This window comes from Coturnix japonica, chromosome 7 (genome assembly GCF_054131305.1).
Source record: "Coturnix japonica strain WE chromosome 7, WE-NBRP24, whole genome shotgun sequence".
Taxonomy (NCBI): Eukaryota; Metazoa; Chordata; class Aves; order Galliformes; family Phasianidae; genus Coturnix; species Coturnix japonica.
In genome coordinates this window covers 139,670-165,749 of record NC_140669.1, presented here as the reverse complement: position 1 = coordinate 165,749, position 26,080 = coordinate 139,670, and the positions used below count along the sequence as shown (strand labels likewise).

Sequence of the window (26,080 nt, the reverse complement as noted above, 5' to 3'; positions counted from 1 at the left end):
TCCTGGGACACAAGCTGTCCCCTGCACCTCACAAAACCAACCTGCATGCAGAAGCGAACCATCAAAAGCAGCTCCAGCAGTCATAAGGTAAGTAACTCCAGTTCCACAGCAGGCTGGTTTTGTTAAGGAAGCAGGCATGGAGCTTGGAGCCAACAATTTCAGTTGTGAGATGCCAAGCTCTGAGTTCATGAGCCTCTACAGTGACCAAGCATGCCAAGAGATTAGTAAGAACGAGCAGGACATCTTTACATCAGAATTCTAAGACACTGGGAAAAACTTTCAAGTGTGAAGGAAAGCAGCTGGGCAGTGAGGGAGCAGAACATATGGCATGCCCTGATGGACAAGAAATCCCTTGTACCAAATGCACAATATTATTTTAATACAAACATACTGGAACTGCAGAATTTGACTTAGTACCTTTCCAAACATTCTTTAAAAAAGATCCTGTATTTTTGTTTACTTTTGGTACAGAACTAAAAGAATGTTTCTCATGGTATATCAAACAGCTATTTCAAATTCAGTGCTATTAAGACATTAACACTTGGAACCAACTATAAAGTGATTTTGGATTCATTTAACTGAATAAACTGAATAAGACCAGAAGCAGTCACTCTGAAATAAGAAGTCTCTTATATTAACACTCTAAAGCAGAATAAAACCAGACCTGTATGCAAAGCTCTCTGCTCATACAGCACTCAGCACAGAGAAATTCCTTGAAGAAAACAGTCCTTACTTCCAATGAACAGGGAAACAACACATCTTATACATTTAAGAACAGGAGAAAAAAGACATTTTTATTTGGTAACTAGGTTTACATTAGACACGCAAAAGTTCTCTCTATGATAAAAGTAAATGATGAACATACATGATATAAGTGCATTTTTGGTCACCGAGGTTGCCCAGTGAGCAATCAAAAGAATTTTTCATAAAGTTGATGCTAGTTGCTTGCCCAATATCTAAATACATTTTCATGCTTTATTAAAATAAAAAACAAACAAAAATTCATGCAATTCAGGTTTACTTTCTTATAGCTACTGCCAAATAAGCATTACAAAACAGCAGCAGATGTCTTTCTTAGGGAAAAGGACAAAAAGATATTTAAAACTCCATGTATTCTTTTCTCAATCTATAAACATTTCAAACTATTAACTTTGTCAGGGTGCACAGAAAAGCACCGACATCCTGGCATTACAGAACAGACACAAACATTAACAGCTTACTGTGGAGAGCAGTTTAATCAGGAAGTAGCCATTATCCTGTCGCTACTGAGCAGTGACAAGACTCCAAACAAGCCGTAGTATTTTTCCCCCTCAGTCAAGAAGGAAGGAAGCACACGAGCTATTGTGCTCGAGCTGTGCTGAGCCCAAAGGTCGGCAGATGTCTGTTGTCAAAAGCTGCCCTGAAAACAGAATTCAAGCAAGCATTTCCAAAGCTGTATTTGAGGAAGCATCTAAAACCTACCACAACCTCCCTCTGTGCTACACACAAAACATGGCTGTCTTACTCAGAGATTAGCAATTATTGTAATGAGATACTGTCAGAGAGGGTCAAACAGTACTTCCTGCAGTTTACACATCTTGATTTCCTGGTAAACAAACTGAAGGCAGGTGGAGCGCTCCGACCATCAGTGAGCTCGCTGGCTCACACCGCCATCAGCCGGCCGGGCTGAACTATGTGCTCTGAATTAAAGTCTATCGGATGGATTTTAATCATGCGAGTTGACTCTGCATCCCAATGTAATACGAACTCTGACCCGCCACAGAAATGCTTTCCGCAGCGTTAGATCACCGTCAGCTCTGCATCTCGCTGGATTTCTCTCTAAGCCAAACCAAAGAAAAAGCAGCACTTGATTTTTCTTTGAAATTACGTGTATGCACATAGGCAACAAAAGCTGCTGAATCACACCTGGAACACTCGAAACAAGAAAACAATTTCTAATCGCTCCATTGAACCCTGAAGTATTGATCTCAAAATTAACACCTACTAATAACATTCATAAATTATCAAAATCAACTATCTGAATACAATTTAAAAGAAGAATAACTCAATGACAATTTTTAGCTGCCTGACACTGTTTTCCTCTGCACTTTTCTCTCTACCTGCAACCTTCCAAAACATTAAGTTCAGCAAACTCCTTTCCAATAAATGAAGAAAGCAGGTTTTTGACTGAAACTGCCAAAGTGACCCAAAGTCAGAGCACAAGGGCAGCATGCAGAAAACAGGAGATCATTTACATACTAGAGGAAATACACAAAACTGAAAAGTAATTATCCAACTTGGCAGCATTAAGTAACAACAAGGGAGTACAGCAGTGTGATGTGTCTGAGGAAACTAAACCAGGAATGCAACCAAGAAACCTCCAATAATAATGTTATAAACGCATCGCAGTCATCTTTCACGAGCTAACCAAAGAACACTATGAGGAAAAAAAAAAAGCCTTCCTGGAAAAAGAGAACAAACTGCTGCTGAAGGTAACTTGTGCCATTGAAGGAGTTACTTTGCCATCACAATGTCCCAAATAAACTAAGATATATTACCAACAGTAATCTCTGCAAACAAGGCAATATCCAAAGCAGTGTACTTATGAACTCTGCTTGTTACAGGTCTAAATAGTACAGCCACAATTTCCTAATACAAAATGAGAACATAATTAATCCCAAAACTACATCAAAATATCAGCATTTTGCTTTGTCTGCTTTGCAATTTGTAACGCACTTGACAAAAAGAAAGTGGTCCTGTTGAAATATATGCAGTGCTTCTGAAGGAAGCATAGAAATTCAAACTCAGACATCAATTTAAAGCCTCAATTGGGGAATTATCCCTTCCAGAACTCTACAAATTAAAACTCAGTCGCTCTGAATTTGAGCCTTACACGTGCAGCAGTTCTGCACGCTCAAATACTACCTCTCAGAAGATAGCTTTCCTAAAATTATTTTAATCCATATTACTCATAACACACACACAAAAAAAAAAACATTTACCGTGGAACAGCTGTTTTACTTTGAGATAGCAATGGAGAAGAGGGAGACAAAACATGCCATTGGAAACAGCCTAACACAGTCTGTTTTTTAGTTTCTGAACTCCAGCTTTAATACAGAAACTACACATACAGAACAACCACCACCAACTCCATTAGTCAGCCAGAATGACAAAGAAACAATTATTGTTCTCCAGAATTTTATAGGTCACAGAAATACCGGTCCTCACTTCAGCTCCATGACCAGATTATCATGTTTATAGAAGTCTAGTCGGATACTGAAGCATATGATAAAAGAAATTACCACTCCAACTACATCTTAAGTACGCATTAGCACCTGACTTAAGAAAAGTGCACATCACCAGTCTGTAATTCCCAAGAGAACAGACACTGTCTTTCAAGGAGCTTTAAAAAAAAAAAATATATACATATATATATATATATTTCCCATGTAGCACATTGATAGCACTAGCTACAGAGATAGATATTGATTTAAAAAAAAAAAAAAAAGAAAAGAAAAAAAAAAAAGAAAAACAACAGCATTAAATACAGTAACAGCAAGGAAAGTTTTTTTTTATTGGTACTCCTAACGCTGCCTAAGGACATTCATTCTATGGACATGAAGGGAATTCTACTTTTTTCTTTTAAGAAACATCAAGAGCTTCTTGCAGAGGCATGTATTCCTTCAGGAAAGCTATGACTCCCATCAAAGGGATTTTAAAAAGCTCATGGTACCTCCACAGACTACAAGAATCATCTCAAAGCTCTATCCAAAAGTAATTATCTAACCAAGAAATATTTAGTCCCATCTATAACTCTAGAACTGTGTCAATGTAGTAGTTCTATTTTAAAACAAATTATGATTTATAAAATGGCTTAGTTCATCCTGTGATAAAGAAAAGGAAAAACATTTAAGCCACGATTGCTGCTTATAAACAGCCTGAGAGAAGAACATAAAATTTCTATGAAATCTTCAGTGTCCACCAGAGAACTGTCTTTTGCATCACACTCCAGACATCAAAATTGCTCCAAGAACTGCATATCACTTCACAACACATCCTAAAAATAGTACATATTTATGAATATAAAAATGAGACCTAAATTCTGTTATCACCTATAAACACAATCTGCAGTAATGGCTTTGGAGAGCAGGAACTTCTCGCACTCATATCTGTACAGCACTTAATAAACTAACTTCTAAAAGTTTCACACACCATATTGTTCTGCATTTTCCTTCTGGCAATTCTACGTGGAATCCTTCGACACTGGCTGCATAGGTGACTAAAACAAATGACAGGACAATAAGGGTAGACGATTACTTTCAGAAATAGTTTTCTGGACTGTGATGCCACAAGTTTTAAATTATTTTCTTCCTCAAGAAAACAAGTTAGTAAAAATCATCCCCAACCAAGCTACAAAAGGTAGGAAAATACCTTTTCCTCCTCCCACCTGTCCTGTGCTGAAAGCCTTAAGCACGTCTTACTATGAAGAGCCCTTCACACAATCACACACCGAAGTAGCCTTCGCTGTGTCCCTAAGAGATTCTGGCTGCATTCAAAAGCCCCTGTACCATCTAATCCCATAGATGCTACTGCACAAAAAGCATTCCCGGGTACCATTAATACACAGCATAACATCAGCTGAAATTGTACTCCACATTTGAATCAAGATGCAGCAAGAATCAGATAAACTAATTTCAATTAGCTTCTCACTCACCACCAAGAAAACCTTACAAACCAATCTTTCCAAAGCCAACAGTCAATGCTAATCCTCATTCTTACTCTGGACATTGCCCTACCAAAGGAAAAGGTCAGGAAGAGAAAGAGACTCCCCTTCTCAAGGGGAAGAGTCAGGTAGAAACTTGCTCTTTGTTCTACCTCCTCTGTATTCCGGTCACATACATTGCTCTATTACTTGTGATTTAGCTTCGTTTTAAGAATCCTTCTATTCTCGTTATTTACCAAACACATGGACATGTCATCTAGCATTTTCAATGCTAGAACTGTATATTGGAATTGGTATAAACAAAGCAGGTACTATACAGCAACCATTCAAAAACAGACAGACACATTATACTATTATTAATCATGTCTCTAGAAAGATTCGAGTAAGAGCAGATTTGCTTCAATGCATGTAAAAGGCATTCAAACGAAAGCCCAGGAAACTGCCACCTATTCTTTCTGATACGACAGTGTCCAAAAAGCTTCTTCATGCTGGCTCATTACCCAGAACTAGACATAAAATATTCAAAATCCACTAGCATTTCATACATTCTCTATTACATTCTGACCCCACAAAGTCAATGTATAGAAGAAATTCTGAAAGGGCAAAAAATAAAATAAAATCCAAATTAATTAACTTGGTACATTTTCACTGTCCTGCACCAATGCCTTCTTCTCAAGTGTTCCCTTAGTTTGCGTATTGTGTTTACTAAGGCATAGAACATTTTCCTAGCTAAAGAAAGTGAAGTCCATCTTAAGAATCTAATTGTCCTACATACCAGAACATATCATTTCATAACAAAGCTGATTCATCTTACTGTAAACACAGTTTATCAATTTAATATATTAATGGAAAATACTGAAGAATGTTAAGACTTGAGCTTCAAGTGATTTGACTGAGATAATGCTTATTTCAGTGCTGAATACAATAGCTGATATTTGTATCAACTGTTTAAAAAAGCATCATGGAGACTAATATTCTTACCTTAAGCTCTTATCTTTGATATGGTAAACTCACTGCTAACTGTTACCTAGTCAAACTGAAGATTTTCAGGAAGAGATTGCATAGGTTGCAAACATAGCAAAAAAAAAAAAAAAAAAAAAAAGAAAGCAGAGAGCAAAAATTGCAGTTTTTCCATTAAAACTTTCCATTTAAAGTCTATTCAGAAAATGCAATATAAAATCACCTTGAAAATATGATTTTTTGTAAATTTTAATAGGGAAAAAGTAGCTAAAAATACATATTCTTTAATTTTTTTATGACCATAATATCACACATACCCAGAGCCTCTGAGAATACAATATTCATTTTGCTGCAGAAGAACAGACATTGCATAACAATGAGATTTGCTAATGAAATCAGCCATCAACCTGGAATACATATGTATTAAACCAAGACCTCAGTGTCATTTTCTTTTTGCATCATTTGTTCTCTCTCTCATTTTTCCTCGACCTTTCACTACTTTGTCTTCCCTGTTTCACATGCAGCAATACGATAAAGTATTTTGTTAATACTGCGTTTAGCTCTTCTAATTTAAATTTCTTTTTCTTTTCTAAGCACAGATGCTAATTGCATGGGCTCTAACATCACTGTTAATGCGCTCTTGTAAGAAAAATCAATGGATGCTAAAGAGACAAAGGAGTTTTACTTCTAGGTAAAACTGCAGGAATATCTAATACAAACTAGGTGTCACTTGGAGCAGCAAGAGCTGTATACCAGTTAATACACGGAGGAACACAGCTAGAGCTGTATAGCAATTAATACATGGAGGAGCACGTTTCAAAATTTCCTTTCCATTTTCATAATTATTAAACATGAACATTAGTTGGAATTCTGACATGAACAGAGATTCAGCTGTTCTGCACAAGCATGCAAAATCATCATGCAAACAAGTGAAACAATCCAACAAGTTAAGCAGCAGTGCATGTAAGCACAGATTGTACATACCAGTTAAGCAAAACAAGTTAGTGAAAAGAGATGAATACTGAATGCAATTTATTCTGAGCTGACCACAGAAAGATCAAAACAACAAAAGACATTTTTCTCTGATGGTACTATTATGGTATTTTGGTTCCATGGATAAAAGCTGCTTTACACTTCATAGACACAAAGCAACCCGTTCACACCACTGGCTCCAAGATTATCAGAATTGTTTCGCAAATACTATGTACATTAGTATGAAGTCCACTGATTTATTTCACTCTTCTCATTTTACCGTGTTTTAACTGAAATAATACAAATAATATATGGATACCAACATGCTCCTACCAAGTCAGCATTATTCTCAATAAGCTCCAAAGTCATATCTACAACTAAATATATATATATATATAAATGAAAAAAAATCAACTTGCCGCCCTGTTTGGTAGGTTGAAAAGCAATAAACACTCCAAAGCTCCAATTCCATAAAGTCAAACAGCCAATTAGTCACCGTTATTATACTGAAAACTGCACAGATAGCATAAAGTGCTCCTCTAGAATAGCCCTTGTAGCTTCAAAACTCAAAAAACAAAAAAAACCAAACAAACAAACAAAAAAAAAAGGCACAAGAGAATACTGAAAAACTGAGGAGAAATAATGAAATCATTGAACATCTGAAAATGAGCAGAAGTGCCTCTGAAACCAGTCATATGGGATCATCGCTTTGCAACACAGGAAGAACATCACCGGGCTAGCAGACATCACAAACAAGGTAAGTAATAGAAAGTGTAAGACTTTCACTGACAGTCACCTATGTAATCAAGACCTGAAGGCACATAACTCAGCTGTATTTTTCCTCTGATTTCTGTCATTTTTAAAGATACACTACTATATAAGATGTACATCCAGGTACATGTCATATGAAGCTTTATTACCCTTAAATGTGCATCATCATGTTCTACTAAAAAGACACATGAAGACTATTTTGGATCACATATTATGGAAAGTACTTCAGTTTCAATTACAAAGTATTTGCCTTTCTGCAAAAAAGCCATGTATGCTGTATCTCAAATAGACAAAGGCACAGTTAATTATAGTGGGTTTATCCTTAAGAGCAAATACTGTATATTGTTTGCTACACCAGCAGTTGTACGCACACATGTATGTATGTATTATACACTAAGTGAAAAGCTACTGTTAGGCCTTCATGCACACAACCTGCAAAGCTTATTTAAAGTCTGGTAATGAAGCAAGCTGATCCTTTTTTCCTAATGGAATACCACAGATTGTACTGAATTACAATGACTACTATTTATCGACTCATAGAGAGTAGAAGTAGAGGACAATTTATTAAAGACGAAAGAAGAAATCCTGAACGCTGCAAATCAACTGTGCTGAGCTGCTCAACAAAAACATCTCTGATCTTCCAGAGCTGCCATTTCTCTTTCTTGACAAAGACTCCATCTGCCACAGAGCCATTTACAGCCTAAGAGTCAGAATATCGACCATTCTGCAAGTCTGCTTTCACCTTGACATCCCCCCTGTAATGCACCTGAAACAGATCACATATAAGCCTTCTACAAGCTCTAAGCCCATGGCTTAGTCACTGATGTGCATTTAAGCCTTGCTCCAATGCACCATTTTTACTTGCTCCGACTTGTGGAAGTATATTGAAACTCCAAATTATACACCCTGTTGTTGTGTTTGTTTTAAATTAATTACTTGTGAAGAAACTAAAAAGAAAATCCTACAAATTCAAACCGAACATGTTAATCAGTTAAAAAGCATCTGATTTTTAAATGTATGTTTACACAACATACATGCACACAACCTCAAATTACATTTTCCCAAATAAACAAAACCCAGCTAATAAGATCCCCGCAAACTAACCAAACGACCCTAATTCACAACCCTCCACCATATCGTGCTAAATCCACTAAATACCCATCCCATCAGCTGGCCTGTCAGAATGCTACTTTAGCAGAAGTACTTCCTTGTTCGCATCTTTTGAGTCTTGAAATTCTGGTAGATGTTGGTTCTCTAAGTTATTGCTAAAACTCCAAATTCACAGCTTGACTTTGCAGTGAAACTGTTCGTACACACACACGTGTGTTAGATGTGCACTACTGCCACCTGAATCTTCAATACAGTAAATACATGGTAGCACTAGACAAAGCTTGTAAGCAACTTCATGACAACTTACATCACAACCCCAGTAAAGTACATATTGCACAGGCTTTAACTCACATCCTTTCTTCCCACTGTCTGTTGTCTTCACCTGTCACATAATAGCATCTGCCACTCAAATTGCATGTTTTATTTCTCTGCCAATATATCTGCACTCTGCCCACTATTCACCTTTGTTCACACTGCTTTTAATATTCAAAGCATAAACTCAATTGAGGCCAAGAACAATTTCTAAACTCATTCAAAAAAAAAAATAAAAATCTTTTAATCATTCAAAAATAACGTCCCCCAGAATTTCGCTGGCTAAATCACAGAAGAAGCAGGGTAGGCTGCAGGACAGGACTGAAGCAATTTGGGCGTCACTTTTTGTTTTTGTCTTAGAAATGCTAGGAACAGATACACATGGATACGCAGCCAGAATGTTTATTTTATGACTTACAGGTATTTACCTGACACTATCATATCGTATCTCTCACTCAAAAAAAAAAAACCCAACAAAAAACCGTTCCATTCTCCAGCTGCTACAAATATACATTACAGGTGTTTCTTATCTGCAACTCAACTTCCCCCACCCTCCTCATTACTGCTAGTTAATTGCTCAGTTTTTCTAGTGATAAAATGAATTGGCAAACTACAGTACAAAGATGCTATAGTACGTAAGACACTTGACTCAGGTCAAATACAGACCTATTCTTCAGTCTTCCCAAATTGTTGGAGCAAAGAGTTAAAAATGAATAAGAGCACCGTGCTGTGTCCAAATTGAAGATAAAGGTTCCAAATCGGGGGATGCTGGCCCAAGAGAAAAACAGGAACACACCTTTGAGAGGAGGTAGTACAAAGAAGCCAGGGCAGCAGAGCTAAGGAAACAGTCAAAATAACGTATTGAGACATTGCCAAATCTGATGGACAGCACCGCACTAGGAAAGATCTCACTAAAGACACAAATGAGCAGTAGAAAAACAGGAGTCGCTCACTGCTAGAAATCCAAACTACTCTGTCTTACAACTGCAACTGTCTTCCATTATAGATCCCCTGCTAGGAAGCACTGACTTAATTCCTTGATATTACTGCCTGTTTACTACTTTCCTTCTCTGTCAAAAATCCTAGCAATACAAAAGAAAACAAAACAAACAAACAAACAAAAAACAGAAAACAAAAAGAAAAAAACAAAACAGGAATTTGTTATATTTTAGGACATGGAAAGAGTCATAAAAGATTTGAGACTAAAATAAACAACTTCTAGAGGCAACATGATCCAACCTCCTGCTTAAACCATGCTTAACTTTCAGCTTAGATCGAGCTGCTCAGAGCTTTGTCCAATAAAACAGTGTATAAGTTTTGCAGGCTCTCTGAACGCTCATTTCAGCATCTGATCATTTTCATTTTGAGCAATTTTTCCTTTGCTATCTGATCAAAATTTCATATCATTTGTCTTTTGCCTTTTCTCCCTTCATTCTCTGCTTCCAAGAGGAACCTGACTTGCCTTCTCTCGAACACCTTTTATGCAGTTGAAGATAACAGCAGATTCCACAGTCTCTTCAAGGCTGAACAAACTCAGTTCTCAGGCACTTGTAAAATATCTTGTCCTCTGTCCTTGGTGACCCACCTAACGTATGCTACTATCTCTCTTGTACATCAAAGACCAAAATCAGGAACATTTTACATCACAGCATCATTAAGACTGGAAAAGACCTCTGAGATCATCTAGTCCATCCCCACTAACCCTGTCCCTTAGTCTCCACACCTCCTTGGGCAGCATGTACTGCCTGACCACTCTTTGGAGAAGAAATGTTTCCAACACCCACCTCGACCCTCCACTGGCACAACTTGAGGCCATTGCCTCTTATCCTATCACTGTTACCTGGGAGCAGAAGCCAGCCCCCACCTCGCCACAACTCCACGTCAGGAGCTATAGGTGGCTATGAGGTCTCCCTGAGGTTCTTCTCCAGGCAGAACAATTCCAGTTCCCTCAGCCACATCCCATAGGAATGCGCTCCAGATTTCTTGCGCATCTAGGCACACTGCTGGCTCAAATTCAACCACTGTCTCAGCAGCCACCTCCAGATACGTTTCCCCCATGCAGTTTTCCATCCGCCCTACTCCAAACCTGTAGCATTGCATAGTGCTGTTGTGACCACAGTGCAGGACTCAGCACTTGGTCTTGCCGAATCTCATACAGTTGGGCTCAGCCCATCTATCAGCCTGTCCCTCTGTAGGGCCTTCCTACCTTCAGACAGATGAACACTTCACTCCAACTTGGTGTCATCTGCAAACCTGGTGAGCATAACAAGTGGTCTCAGAGAGATAAAACGGGATGGTGGGAGTCACTTTGCTCAGCCCGCTGCCTATCCTCGTACCAATGAGCCCCATGATACAGCAGGCCTACTTTGCTGCTGAGGTGAATGACCGACTCATGTTCATCTTGCTGCCTACCAAAACCCCACAGACCTTTCTCCAACCTGTTTCTTTTTAAACCAACTACTCTTGTCTGTTCTTATTACTTTAAAATCATGTAAAATAATTAGTAAATAGTTTCTGGAATAACAGTTCCACAAGTAATGGAAGATAGAAGCCACAATAAAAACAGGATAAGGCAAGGAAGGCACTGAGTCATTTGCAGGTGGCTGAAAAGATGTTGATCAGCACCCTGCTCCAGGAAAAAAAACCTCTCCTGCTTTCACAACAGGTTCTCACTAATCACTCATCTGAGCTCCTCCAGATGATAAGTCAAAATAGCTCTTTTTTTCCTTTAAGGATCTTAGTCACCTTCTCAGTTTTGACATTCCTGATCCTACATTTTCAAGTTTTCTTTATTAACACAGGACTTTACTTTCCTTAAAAGTCAGAAAAAAGGCAAAATTATTTTTATCTAAGGATTTGTATGACCTCAAGAATATAATGAAGTATGTAACCCTTACCCAGACAGGACTTTCACAAGCCTCTGCCTGTGCTAAGTTGGTGAAGCCCTATTGAAAGCAGCTTTGTCACAGTAACAGGAGCTATAGCACTCAGATTAGCTACCAGGAGAGAAAAAAAACACTGAACACCTTTGCCAAAGTTAACATTGTACCGCCTTGCAGCTGGAAATTATCCTAGAAATAGCTGACTTCTTAAACTAAGCATTTAAATTAGAATTAGTTCATTAAGGCTCTAAAGTTTAATTATAATTATTTCCCAATCTCCCATAAACAGAGAAAACTCCGTTTTAAAATATGAAAAGCACTTTCTGAAAGAAAATCCAGATAAAGTGAAAACTCATCATTCCTACTTGGAAAGATCTCAGCTTTTAGACTTCTGAAGGACTGGAAACAACAAACTTTTTTTTTGTGCAAACTAGTACTTCTCTTACAAGGAGACACAGAAGCTCTTAACAATACAGCGATACTACAAAAGAAGTCAGTTCACAACTGAGCTCCCTCAGTTGCCATCTGCATTGTAAGGCTTAATAAACCACTCATTCCCTCCTAACAGATGTTAATCATGACAATACTTAATCAGAATCTGCCTTTTAACTCTTTCAGCATAGCCATTTCTAATTCTGGTTTTCAGCATTAGCATTTAAATACTTACTAGAATCTTTTCCAAGAATTATGTCAGAGGTGTTTTGTGTTCATTTTAAATTGCACTCCAAAAAGCTGCAATAAACCCACATATTCTAAACAGAAACGTCACCTGTGAGTTCATTCTATGGAATTCTCATTCATGTGGTAGTTTTTCTTCCATCACCTTTCTTTGGTAAATTGTAGTTTGAGGTTTTCCCTTGGTAACAAAATCCAAAACCTCACACAAGCATACACATGTACATACAATTACACTTGCTGCAGATATTTCAGCAACATAAAACATATTCTCCACTGGTAACAAGCTACTTTTATTTCAATTTTTTTAAATGAGAAACATGTTTATAAAATTATTTTAAAAAAGGAAAAAAAAAAGTAATTGTTTTCTACCCTTTACTTAAACCTTGTATAGTTACTTGAGGCACAGAAAACTCTGAATATCGTATTATTCCTACTTTATCAAACAAATGTTAATTGCTATTGTACTGAAGAAAAGATTTAATTAAATCTGCAGATGTTAGTTCTATGACAGAAGCAGATATTTTTTCAGACCTTGCCAAACACATACCAACATACACTGCCAAGGAAAAACTTCTACTTCTCAAATGCCATTACTACAAGCACTGGGAACAGCTTATTTTAGGGGAATAAAAATAGGAAGATTTCATTTTCATAACCAAAGGCACTTTCACAATAATTCTCTGCATCTTTGAGTATTTACAAACACACACACACACAAAATAAAAATAAACTACATATGTAGGACAGCCATACACTGTTGTCACCCCACAAAATGAAGAATGTCTCAATCATCTCAGTTACCTCAAGTAGCAGATTACGACCAGGATCTTGTAAAACGTTTGAATATCAGCTTCAGTGCATTGGAAATGATGGTGGCAATGTTGGAACATCATAAAAATTGCACCAGGTAGGTCTTACAAGCGCTCATACAGGAACAGAAAGAACACCATAAGCAAGTTTTTCAGGATCTATTATATCAACATGAGGCCAAAGGTGACAGTTGCTCAATCACACCATAACTGGTAGCAACATGTGGTGTCACTACTACAAGCTGGAATCAGAACAGCAGGCCACGAAACAGTGACATGTGAATTCCCTATTGAAGAAAAGCTCAAGATACAGCCTTCAGCAGGTAAAGTGATGTCAGCCATATTCTGGGACAGGAAAGGGAGGATCTTTCTGGACTTCCTGGAACCAAACAAACCATCAGCTCTTACCACTACATCACCAAGCTGAAGGCTCCAGCTCCCAGAGTCAGGGCAGAGCAGAAGACGACCTTTGTCCTGCAACGCAGTAACACCAGGCACCACACTGGGGGGGGGGCAGAACACTGAAGACTGCACAACACACAGAATCTTGACTGTCATCACTCCCACCACATAGTCCATTTTTGGTACATTCTGCTCCTCAATGAAAAATGGACTGCATGGGCTGTATCTTCCTAGCAGCAATGCCATCATAGCAGCTGGAAAACAGTGGGTCACCTCCATTGATGCAGGTTTCTGAGAGTGCAGCATTCAGACCCTTGTCTATAGCTGGTACAACACACGACTAATGGTGATGACTATGTTGAATAAGTTTTTTCCACCTGAAAATCTGCTGTTTTAGTTTTCACCATTAAGTTTGCCTAAAGTAAATGACTAAGACACAAGAACTTTGTTTCTTTACCCTGAAAAAAATAAGCAAATTAATATGAATGCAAAATGTTTCATTTACTAATAGTCCGATAAGCTATCAGTAAAAAACGATAGCCATTTATGTTGCAAAATAACACAAGAAATCTCTGAGCATTCAAAATTATTTCTGCAGGTTGCAAAAACTGATTTCGGAATCACAACTTTTAGCAGGATCTCCCAACTCATTCTGAATGTTCTCTAAACTGAACAAAGTCAGATGTCAAAACTACACTGAAATAGTGTAATACTGTCAAATTTATATTTCAATTCTATATTAAAGTAATCACTCACTGTTACAGCGCTATCATGGTGCTGATTAAAAACTTACCCAATGGTAAAAACTGGAGTCACAGAAATAATTACACATGTGGACTAAATAGCTAAGAGATTTAGTTTAACCATACTTCACACCTTGCTCAATCAGGACCTAGATGTAGAACTGGGCACTACACATCTTCCTTTATTATGTGTGATTGATGCACCCCAGAAAATCATCAGAATGCTTCATGCTGCGGCAAACTTACTGTGACAAATGTGTTCAGTTCTGTGACATCGCTGTTTTGTGAGCTGCAAAACAGAAAACAATTAACAATCAGCACAGTCAGCCTTTCATCAAGTAACTTTTATTTTAAAAAAAAACAAAACGCATTAAACATAAGATTTCTCAAAAAAGAAGACCGTAAAATTAATTTCCAGTATACTGCAAACACTGTAATTATTGCACATTCCCAAATATGAATCCATTAAAACAACAATACTTTAAACCAAGTTGTATACAATCATACTTTTTGGGTTGTAATCAGATGTTCAAACATGTACCCATTTTAATCTTACTGAACTGCAAAAAGGATTCTGTGCCTTAAAGTGCAAACAGAATTTTGGCCTCACTGAAATCAACAGTCATTTCTGATTTTGTTTATATGGAAGCAATATTTTTCGCATTACTGATTTTCTTTGGCACAAGCATTTCAAATTCTGTTCATGATACAAGAATTCAAAAACACCCCAATATCAGTACAAAATACACACAAATCACTGAATCGTAAAACGACAGAATTACCCAGGTTGGAAAAGACCTAGAAGATCATCAAGTCCAACCGCAGCCTAACCATAGTACCCTAACTCTTACAATCCTCCGCTAAATCATATCCCTGAGCACCTGAAAAATTAAAACTATTTTGAAGACTTAAATTGCTTTTGAGTGACTGGAACCCTTCATGAAGTACAAAAAGTCCCATAAGATCCTGTGAGTCTATGTGGTAAGTAAGGTCACTTTGTATTGCATGAAGCATTCAACAGAGCTTCCTACTGAACAAACTACTGCAGTGTATAATGTAAAATTCACTTCAGCCAAGTACATCCATATTTTCATAGCCTCCTTTCACTAAAGACTAACTAAACTCCAATCTTAAATAGCACAATATAATTTTCAGTTCACCTTCAGTCATTATAGAAGAAAAAAAAACCAAAAACATCTGCTGCCTGTTCAAATACAGTTCATAAAATCATAGAATCACCGAGGCTGAAAAACACCTTCAAGACTATCAAGTACAACCATGACCTACAAAGCCCCACCATTAAGCCATGTTCCTTAATGCAGTGTCGACACGTTTCCTAAACCCCTCCACAGACAAGGAATCCTCCACCTCCCTGAGCAACCCACTCCAATGCATGACCCGCATGGTCAGGTGGGGAGGCAGGCTGAGCTAACAAAGCCACAGTACATGCAAGCCTTCCTGAAGGCCTGGAACAAGTCCTGAATGGGATCCAGGGCTCTGGTGCCTCAGCAGAAGACTTGCAGAAGGGTGATATGAGGTCAGCGTCAACCCTGGGCTTCCACAAATGACTCAAAACCACTAAATAGTTGCAGGTTGAAGTCAGGTCAGAAAAAGAGGCTGTCAGGAAGTGGCATGGTAATCTTCTGGTTAACATTCCAAAACCTAGTAAGTAATTTGCATATTATGTGCAAATGTATGAGGAAGTGGTAGGGAAAAGGTACAGCACTAATATCACAAAGGACATCAAGCAAGACAATGTAAGAAACGTGCATGGGGGCAGGGATGGAGTCACCATGAAGCCTGCAGACTCTGTACCCTATGACTTTAAACTGGGTTGCCATAAATACAGAGTACAATTTATACAAAGCAGCCTGGAATTATAGCAAGGCATCTGGCTTCTCAAAATCAAGGTCAAAAACAAAATAGATCGTACCGCTTGATAGATTCTGAGAGGGAAGGCTCCCATAAATAGGCTGAATTCGCACTACAACTGACTGCTTAGCTGCTTTTTAGAAAAGGTTACGCTAAACTTACAGCGGAACTACTTTCTCGTAGCACACAACACAGTTAAGCATGTTAAGCAAGTTAAATCAGCCAACAGAGTACCTGCGTGTCTACTGCCTTTCCATCGCTGGCAACCCCTAAGGTAGCCAGTTCAAAACTAATCCTCTTCTTCAGGACTATGCACAGGTGCCAGCATTAGCTGTCCAAAGTCATCGCACACATTTCCATAAGCCAGATTCTTTACCTTCCAGAAGTATTCTTACACTCAGTTATAAAAGTTAACTGACCATAATATTTTGAAAATACTCCTCCTTCTCATCCTATTACTTCTGACAATCAGTCCATTCTGACACTACCTAAATTAGTACGAGTACACTTGCATGCTCGGTAATGCCAAAACACGGCTCTCTGCTGGCCAGCTGTAATGCAGATTGAGATGCACTACAGTAAAGCAACCTGTAGTCTGTTTACACACAGAGAGACATCCTTCATCAGATCAATTCACCCCACACTCCACTTGGCAGCTGAACAAGCCCAGTGCAAAAGAGAGCTGGGATGCAGCTACAGGACTGCAGCTGCCCCTTTTGGCAACATCTCAGAATAAAACCAAGTAAGGCATAGTAGAAAACGATACCAATTTGCTGAAAGCAGCGCTGCCTCAAAAAGCGTTCAAACTTCTACTTGGAAAAGCAAGAATTTTGGTAATCCCAATCAAAAATGGATTAGATAGTCCTCATTGAGTATTAGAGGTAAGAATAACAGCACACCCTTTTGACAGCTCAGGGTTTTGACTCTCTTAGTATATTTAGAGCTGCCTATCAGATGTTTCTAAAGACTTACAGCCAACACTTCTAGAATGCGGTGCAACTAGATAACCAGCATACATACATCAATTATAATAACTAAGTGCCACACCAATTACTGCAAATGTATTTGTGATTGCTGCTTACTGTCGAGTCCATCCTTATGCTTGCTGAATTTGTAGCTGATCGAGTAGAGTTTTCACAGTTGGGATAAAATTAAAATACAAAAGGAAAAATTCCAGATTTCTGTTTTCTAAGCTTCCAAAGATAAATCATTAAAAAAACAATCCACATACATTATAAATTTATATTTTTGAAACACAAGAAGCATCTAATACCAAAGAATACTGTAATTAAAATTGTTTTCATGCTAGTGCCTAAAGTAGAGTAAATAGGTGTCTTGGGTACACAAATACTACATCAAGTGGAAAATTGAGCTAAAAAGCAATAGTGAACGTGATCTGGTAGAAGTTGAATATTTACAAGATTGTGGAAAAAAATAGAAAAGTAATGAATGCCTGCAGAAGGAGACTGTATGCTTCTTTTACTCTCCTGTTTCCCATCATCAGCTCAACGCAATTGAAATATCTCAGTTCTCACTAACGAGGAAGGACTTGTTAAGAAGTAAAGGTCAGGGGCAGCTTGGGTTGTAGTGACCCAAGTTGTAGTGAGAGGGACCTGGGCGTCCTGGTGGACGAGAGATTGGCTATGAGGCAGCAGTGTGTCCTTGTAGCCAAAAAGGCCAATGGCATCCTGGGGTGCATTAAAAAGAGCGTGTCCAGCAGGCTGAGGGAGGTGATCCTCCCCCTCTACTCTGCCCTGGTGAGGCCTCATCTGGGGCGTCCAGTTCTGGGCTCCCCAGTTCAAAAAAGACAGGGATCTCTTGGAAAGAGACCAGCAGAGGGCCACTACAATGGTGAAGGGCCTGGAGCATCTCCCCTGTGAGATGGGTCTGTCTCTGTTTGAGAAAAGCAGACTGAGAGGGGACCCAATCCAGGTCTATAAATATCTGAGGTGTGGGGGGCAAAGTGTCGAGGGCAGACTCTTCTCAGCAGCGTGTGGAGACGGGACAAGGGGAAATGGCCAGAAACTGGAGCATTGGAAGTTCCGCATGAATGTGCGCAAGAACGTCTTTATGGTGAAGGAGATGGAGCTCTGGAACGGGCTGCACAGGGGGGCTGTGGAGTCTCCTTCTCTGGAGATATTCAAGACCTGCTTGGATGCCTACTCGTGCAACCTGGTGTAAGGAACCTGCTTTGGCAGGGTGGTTGGGCTCGATCTCTGAAGGACCCTTCCAGCCCCTATGGTTCTGTGACTGAGGTGCTACAAAGACACAGCTGTGCAAACTATTTCTTTTCTCTGCAGAAACTGGACAGTTACTGTGGACAAGTAATTTTCTTGAAAAATTTCATGATTAACATGGTAACTTCCCTGTCACCTCGTTCTTTCCTCTGTGTCATTATTTCCATATTTACAAAATTGAAAATATATATATATGCGCTTAATATTAGCTTATAAATATTAGCTATAAATGGAGCTAATTAAGGTATGAATTAAGTAGGAAGACTAGGTGAGGTCAATTCCCACCTTTGTTACTTATCGTTATGCTTGCTTTTTTTTGTTTGTTTTTTAATGCAAGACTGGGATAACTAGTTTATATTCTGTCAAGGGAAACGTAATTAAATCAAAATTTAGATTCTGAAAACACTGCAGAATTCTCTACCATGAAGCCACCAAGTGGGAAGTTTTCTTTCGTGACTGCAGCTTTCTTGCTTCTCCAATGCAAATATGCTACAAAATAACTCACACAGTACTCCTCCTAGTTACATTGAAAAGCAATGAAAGTTAAAAAATAAATAAATAATAATAATAATAAATCCTGAGTTTTCAAGTTCTGTGCTTTCTGGTTTTCATCAGTAATTCAAGACCCATCTACTTTGGATGCTTTCTGTGACGGGAAAGCAAACAAAGTTCTGATTTCATAAAAGAATGATAAAGTAACATAAAGGAGTTTTAATCTAACCCTAATACCCCTGTTAATATATTACAATAGTTAGTATTTCTTGAAAATTCAGTAGACAGAAGATTGATAAGATAGAGGCACTTACTCCTTAAAACTTAGATAAATATTTGAGAAAATTGAAGCAAGCTTCATTATGGAGGATGAGATACATACTTTCAAGTTTTAGCAGAAGAGTCATTAATACCTATTGAAGTCTGGCACATGTCAATCAGGCACTTCGCAATACTTTCTTCTGAATAATCAAAAGGAAGAGAAAGAGAAGCCTTACCCCTCCAATATACAATTCTGGGGAAATAAATTGAGAAATCAAATATTTTTAGAAATCATTTCAAAATGGCTTTTATCAACTTAGATGAAGTGAAGTCTGAAGAACCAATTTGTGCAAATTAGGGATATAGGGCAAACAAATCGGACAAAAAAAATGCATGATGGTACAATTGACAAGGTAAGAGTTATGGGAATATATGATAAAGTTTCAGAAACTGAACATTTTTTAAACCACCTCCCATTAATGTGCTGCCTGAATCTGCAAACCACAAGAGACTACTTAGCAGGCCTACAAAACAGCAGGGAGAGTTCACCACAGAAAACACTTGACTATTCTCAACTGACTAATAGGATATATGAGAAAACCACAGTCTGCTAAGAAAGGCAACAGAACAGTAAATAACAGAGGCCAGTTTAGTGTGGATGAAGAAAAAAACCAATGATAGGCTCTTAAAAAAACATACAAATGACTCCAGCTCTATATATATAATCTTTTCCCAGTCCTCAGACTATACCTCTGGTAGATAAAACAAAGGAGTTTGTCCACCAGCTGATGGAATACTGCACACAGGGACTATAAATCTGTCATAAATTGTAAGACTGAGGCATGCAGTCCATCCTCATTCTTTTATTAAAGTACTTTTCTTATGCAGCCAGGGACTTCTCTCTTTTTCAGTTCTCCAGGCATAGTGATCCACCTCCATAAACATAGACAAGATTGCCTGTTAATGATCAAGTAAACACCTTCTACAGACATTCCCTATTAGACATGGAATTGTTATCTACCCCTCTACATCTTGATGAATTTCAATTTGCTTGTTTTACCATTTTCAAATATTTGAAAAACAATAATAATTCTAATACTGACATAACTACACAAACTGATTTCCAGGTGCTGACTATTTATATATAAACCATGTGAGGAACTAGTCTCTCAGTGCAAGAGGCCACATAAAGGTTAATTCATAACCTGATAGACTATTTAGTTTCGTACAGTTACAAATTAAGCTTTCCAATGCTTTTTGCTTTACTCAGGTAAAACACTGTCTACGAAACGTGTTGCTTTGTAGCATCATTTTCTTCTTACTCAAATCTAGATCAAGTTTCAGAGTGAAAAAGGAATGAACGTTTTTATTATTCACATTGCTGACCATCTCACACATTGACTAGACAGTGTTCCTACACTGATCTTCTAAGAATTCTCCTTGAAAGACCAACAGCCATATGGTTCATCAGAGCACTGTTGGCATGTTAGGAACTGTTGGGCCGTGAACCTTTCCTACTTGGGACCTTTCACTGTTATGGTGGATTAAACAATGGCATCAGCAGAAACAAAAAAGCCTATGTTATGATTAGGAATTTTAAGCAAGAGTCAAGAGTGGTAAAAAATGAACTTTCAGCAAAGCTCATCTAAAAATGCTGAAGGGCTTTCACATCACTTAGTTAGTTTTCATTGACTGCCACTTCCCACAAACATGATACAGTTTCTCTGACTCAGCACTTTGATTGTAATATCAGATTCTGTCTTCAGTAATTCATGGAATCCACTCTCCAGTTCTGTCCACAAGAACCACGTACTCTGCCAGTTTTATGCTGTTAGAGAAGAAAAACACTCAAATCCAAGTGTGACAGACTTGTATTGGGAATTATCATTAACAAATATAAGTGATATAAGCTAAATAATAGCAATACATGGGAAAAAAAAAAACACAAATATTGATACATTAATATTCATTCTATAAACATAAGCCCTAGTACCCACGTAACATACACAAAAAAGTTTAATGCCAAAGACACAAGCAATGGATTTGCAGTTACTTCGCTATTGATGCGGAGCACCACCACCAACAAAAATCTGCTGCAAGCAAAGTGTTCTATGATGGTCCTTTGTCCTTTGCTGCTGCCCTAAATTAGGTTCTTCAACAACCCACTTGGCAAGGATGGCGACATGGTGGAGATGTGTGTGCTAATGAATGAGAGAGCTGGCATAGCACAAACTGCCAGTCCCTCAGCTGGCAGGCTGAACCCCTGCATCCTTTTCAACACAGCTTCCAGCATCTACCCTGCTTTCACTTGTGGCTGACAATGAACTGCAAAGAGAAGTTACTGAACAGCCAACATGATTGTAAGGTTTTACATGTATTGATAACAAGCACTCAGAGAAGAAATGCCCTGTGTCATTCATACTAACCAGAAACACTGCAGAAGTCTTTTTTTTTTTCCCCAGACATTATTTGCTTCTCTCACAAAAGGCATTTGAAATCAATCTCCACTCACAATAAAGTGCAAATTCAAACTAATCTGCAGCTCTCAGGCTTACGAGGATGTGGATCTAAGACAATAACATTTAAAGAGTTTTTAAAATCTACATTACGTAGAACCAGTGTTCTACAGCATTTCATACCAGCACTCTATGCACCACAATTAGCTTTTTAATTGGGATGGTACCTGACATCTGTCAGAACTACAGTGCGAATACTGTGCACACAAAGTCACACTTTTACATATAAAACAATTCAAATGCCGTATTCACGGTACAAGCAGACACACACCATTATCTTCCTGTAATCTCTGACAATGATCTCTGGGAAAGGCTGGGTTTTCCTAGGTAGTCTAAAGCAAGGTGCTAAACTTGGTACCTGCCCAGGAAAGGGGAAAGTAAAATTAAAGCTCAAGTTTTTCTGACTACTATTATTCAGTATATATGAGGTAAAATCAAAGTACCAGTTAATTAGAGCAGCAGACTGCTAAAATCTGGCTGAATAATTTTTGTTGACAAAAAGTTAACTACCATGTTTGAAGACAAAAAAATCCCCAAATTCATAAAGCTATTAGAATAGCATTAATGTTACTACTGACATCACAGAGCCCAAATATGGACTAATTTAAGGCTGAGATGCTGCAAAATAACTCTACACCTTTCATTCCTTAAAAGAATGGCTAGGCTACGCTTCTGTATGAAGGTAGGACACACATCTGACTCACATTTACACGACATCTGGGGGAAAACTTTATTTTCACATAATAAAGTTTCATGAGATCTTTACAATGTTCAAGTTCTGGCAGGTATATAAGCAAGTAAACAAGTGCCTTTATCTCCTTCACTGAAACAGAGCATGAGAGTAAGCATATCCCCTGCAGAAAACCAAAGAGTTCAAGCAGTGCTGAGCCAGTACATACATCTCACCTAGCACTCTGCAGCACATCACAGACATGTAACAGTGCCCTGCACTGGATCAGTTTCACCTAACTTTTCTATGTCCCATTTAGTAAGTGTATCTATGATCTGGAGGCATCACTTTCCTAACGTATATAAACTAAATATTAACCTACACTACTAAGTACACTTCAACTAAGTATGTAAATTAGGTTAACCAACATAAGATAGCTTTCCGAGTAACTAATATCCAAAAAGTTTGTTGTTTTTTTAAAATATTGTTGGGATATCAGTATACCATGTAACCTCTCCTAAGAAAGCAATCAATTTAAAGTAGTGAATAAAGAACTTATATTTCAACACTCAAATCATATACAATCTTTCAAATTCGTAGCATCATTATTCCTGTTTTTATAAGTTAAACACAGTATATCGATGTACGGCAACACCATTCTAATAGCTAAGCCTGCATTTGACAGATAACACACACTCAGGCTTGTCTCATTAAAAATAACATGATTGTCATAGGCAGTAACATTCTGAGATACTCCTATTTTAACACCTGCATTTCCAAGAGCTATTACCCACAAGAAAGCTAAGCTTTTAAGTACTAGTGGTTCGCACTGGCAACAACAATAGGTCATCTCCTGAACCTGAAACTGGTGGAGCTGCCAACTGTGTGCAAACTCCATGTCTCAGCTACTGCGAGGACTATTGGAAGAATGGAAGTAGTTTAAACACTTCATATTTACTACGCTGGTCAAACACATCACTGGGAATTTAGTTGCCACTTACTTGCAATACAAAAAAAAGTCTCCACTGTAATAGCATTAGGCATTCAATACAGTGAAAACATCGTAGTCCTCAAGTTGACTGTTTTTTTATTGCTGTCATTTTTTTGGTTTTGTGGGTTTTTTTAAGTCATAATTTACAGAAATTGGTACTTTTCATGCAAGTTTGATTTACTGCACTAGACTCAGAATTACTTTCCAAAGAAGCAAGAGAACTCATATTGGCCAACTTATGCTCCATCTATGAGCCCACACCTTCCACGAGTAGCTTCACCTTGTGCTTATTCCTGAAGTTTGGCCCTTCATTGAAGACCTTTTCTGACAGTTTGTAAAAATATCATTAAATAACACCAAGGCATAGTTCAACTTAAAGAAGAGTTTTAAGTACATAAAAACAAAAAGTTTGCTTTAAATATAACTCTAACGTGTTGCTGCACGGCAATCAAAATTCCCTTTCTCTTTAAGCATTCCATGCCTGCCCCTCTCATGCTGTTTCAGGGGGCTTGGAACTTCAAAACTTGTGACACAAACTCAGAACTCTACATCTTATACTTGGAGAGTATATATGGAATTCTTCTTTTTTTTCTATTTCCTCCTGTTTAAAGATGCACTTTCATTTCTTCCTCTAATCTGTAAATTGCTATCTCATGGCTATAGCATACACAATATTTCTTTGTAATTTTGCTCCAAATATTTAAATATGCTAATACACAGAAAAAACTATTACACACTACACAAATTTAGATGTTTTCCAAAGCAGCTCCATTAGGCAAATGTTCAAATACAACAGTAACTATTCAAATGCATCAAAGCAAGCAGTCCATAAGCTTCAGGTTCACTTAAACCTTTGTGATTTTGGTTAGCAATTACCCAACTGCACAACATAGCCAGTACTCCAAGAAAAAGTTAATCTGCTCCAGCATCACTGAAGACTTGAGACAGTCCATAGTTCAAATGTTTGTTTACACAAACAGCATGTAACCGTTTTAAAAATATTTCATCAGAGAAAGCAGTTTGGCCTGAATGGAATTTTACTTGCAATCCACGTCTTTCAGTCATGGATTTAAGTAAACATTTTGGAAGGCACCAAGTAGAGCCAAAGTGTTTAGTTTTATGATTCTGTGGAAAGACGCACGATTTATGTATTTATTTTAAAGAAACCACACACATATGTCAAACACTAAAATCATTTCCCAAAACCTAAAACAAAGCTGCTCTTCAACGCCATTTTCTACTGAAACAATGATCAGACTATTCACATCCTATTCCTGAAGTTAAACAAAAACCTCATTTTTAAGTGCTCTTTTTTCCAAGTCAGATGAGTAACCAAAAGGTAACGGAGAGTCACCAAACTAACAAGTACTTACACTATCCTGCCCTCCAAAAACAACTGCTCCTATGAAAAAAGATGGAGAAACTAAGTCAACCTTAGTTGCTGCCTGCTGGTTTCCTAGTTATGCTTTTGCTCCCATGGCAACTGATGTGGCAGAAGGAAAACAGAAATTAAACAGCTGAGGTTGCTTCACAAAAAGTGACCTCTTCACTACAAAACATAAATAAACATAAAACACAAAATTAAAAGCTCAGTGAGATGAGTTAAAAAATACTCCTTAAAATAGCTAATGAAATATGAGCAGAAGCATCAAATTCTTCATTTCATTATCCAGTAAAATCCTTCACCTCACTTCCGATGTAGAAACACATACACTGCCATGCACGTAGTTCCCATTCATTTACTCATGCATATCTGGCACTGTTACAGAAGAGCTTGTCTGAGAGCTCGTTTTAGAACATAAATTGCTTTTGTTTTCTCTCTGTTTCTTCTGATCAACTCAGTCTTGAGTTACCAAATGCAACTGAGATCAAATTAAAATATTCTCAGCAACTACTGATAAACTTGGCCACTGTCTCACAGAAGAAAATGGTTCTGATCAGACAATGCTTCAATCACACCTACAACCAACATACAGCAAATTGTAAGTGATTCCTTTGATCTATGCATCACTCTCTAATTCTGCCTTTTCATGGACAGTTTCTTTTTGAGTATTTTCCTCCTGTAACCATCAGAATACAGTAGTTTAGTTTGAAGAGATCTTCAGAGATCATCAAGCCCAGCAGCTTTTCACCATTTATTTTCACTGTGCTGAAACTAACAACAGGTTACGGCCCTTAGCATACAAGGATTTTTCCCCTGTGTCTCCTGCTAGCTTAAATAAAGAGTTACATGCATCAATAGGAGTGCCTGTGGTGTTCCAAGAACTTATTCAATCAACAGAACAAAAAGTATCATCTTCTCTACAATAAGTTTTCTAGAGACAGAAAAAAAGGGAAACAAGTACAGAACATCCAGGGTGGTCACTCCATTTACAAATGCTGCAGATCTAACAGCTTCACCAGTGACATACCAGATACCTACACGGATACCCAGAAAGGAATAAATATGGGAAAAATCTGTAAGGTTATGTTACCAAAAATTATTCTACTTCATACGCAAGAACACGTCTTAAATTCAGCGCAAAAACAGCACAGTAATGAACCAGGAATGAGCAACGGGACTAATAGTGCTGATCAAAATAATGCTGTGAATAACCAGTAGTCAGAGATGACTCATGTTCAATCCCTCACAAAGTAATAATAATTTCTGCAGTCATCTGAAACTTACCTGTATTTTTCTATTATGACATATATTACTCT

General features: G+C 37.9%; 1 protein-coding gene across 50 annotated transcripts in view; it reads right to left on the bottom strand.

Moving 5' to 3' along the window:
• The window catches only part of BAZ2B (bromodomain adjacent to zinc finger domain 2B), a 90,177-nt gene that overhangs the window by 52,592 nt on the left and 11,505 nt on the right, over nt 1–26,080 (bottom strand). For 19 of the 50 annotated variants that reach the window (XM_085551952.1, XM_085551958.1, XM_085551959.1 and 16 more), the window contains exon 2: nt 14,588–14,630. The exons of 29 other annotated variants lie outside the window; for them this stretch is intronic. The gene's annotated coding sequence lies outside the window, so the exon portion shown is untranslated. Of the gene's footprint in view, nt 1–1,220; nt 1,400–14,587; nt 14,631–26,080 lie in introns of those variants that run through there. 2 more of the 50 variants (XM_085551954.1, XM_085551957.1) reach the window with 1 other exon arrangement.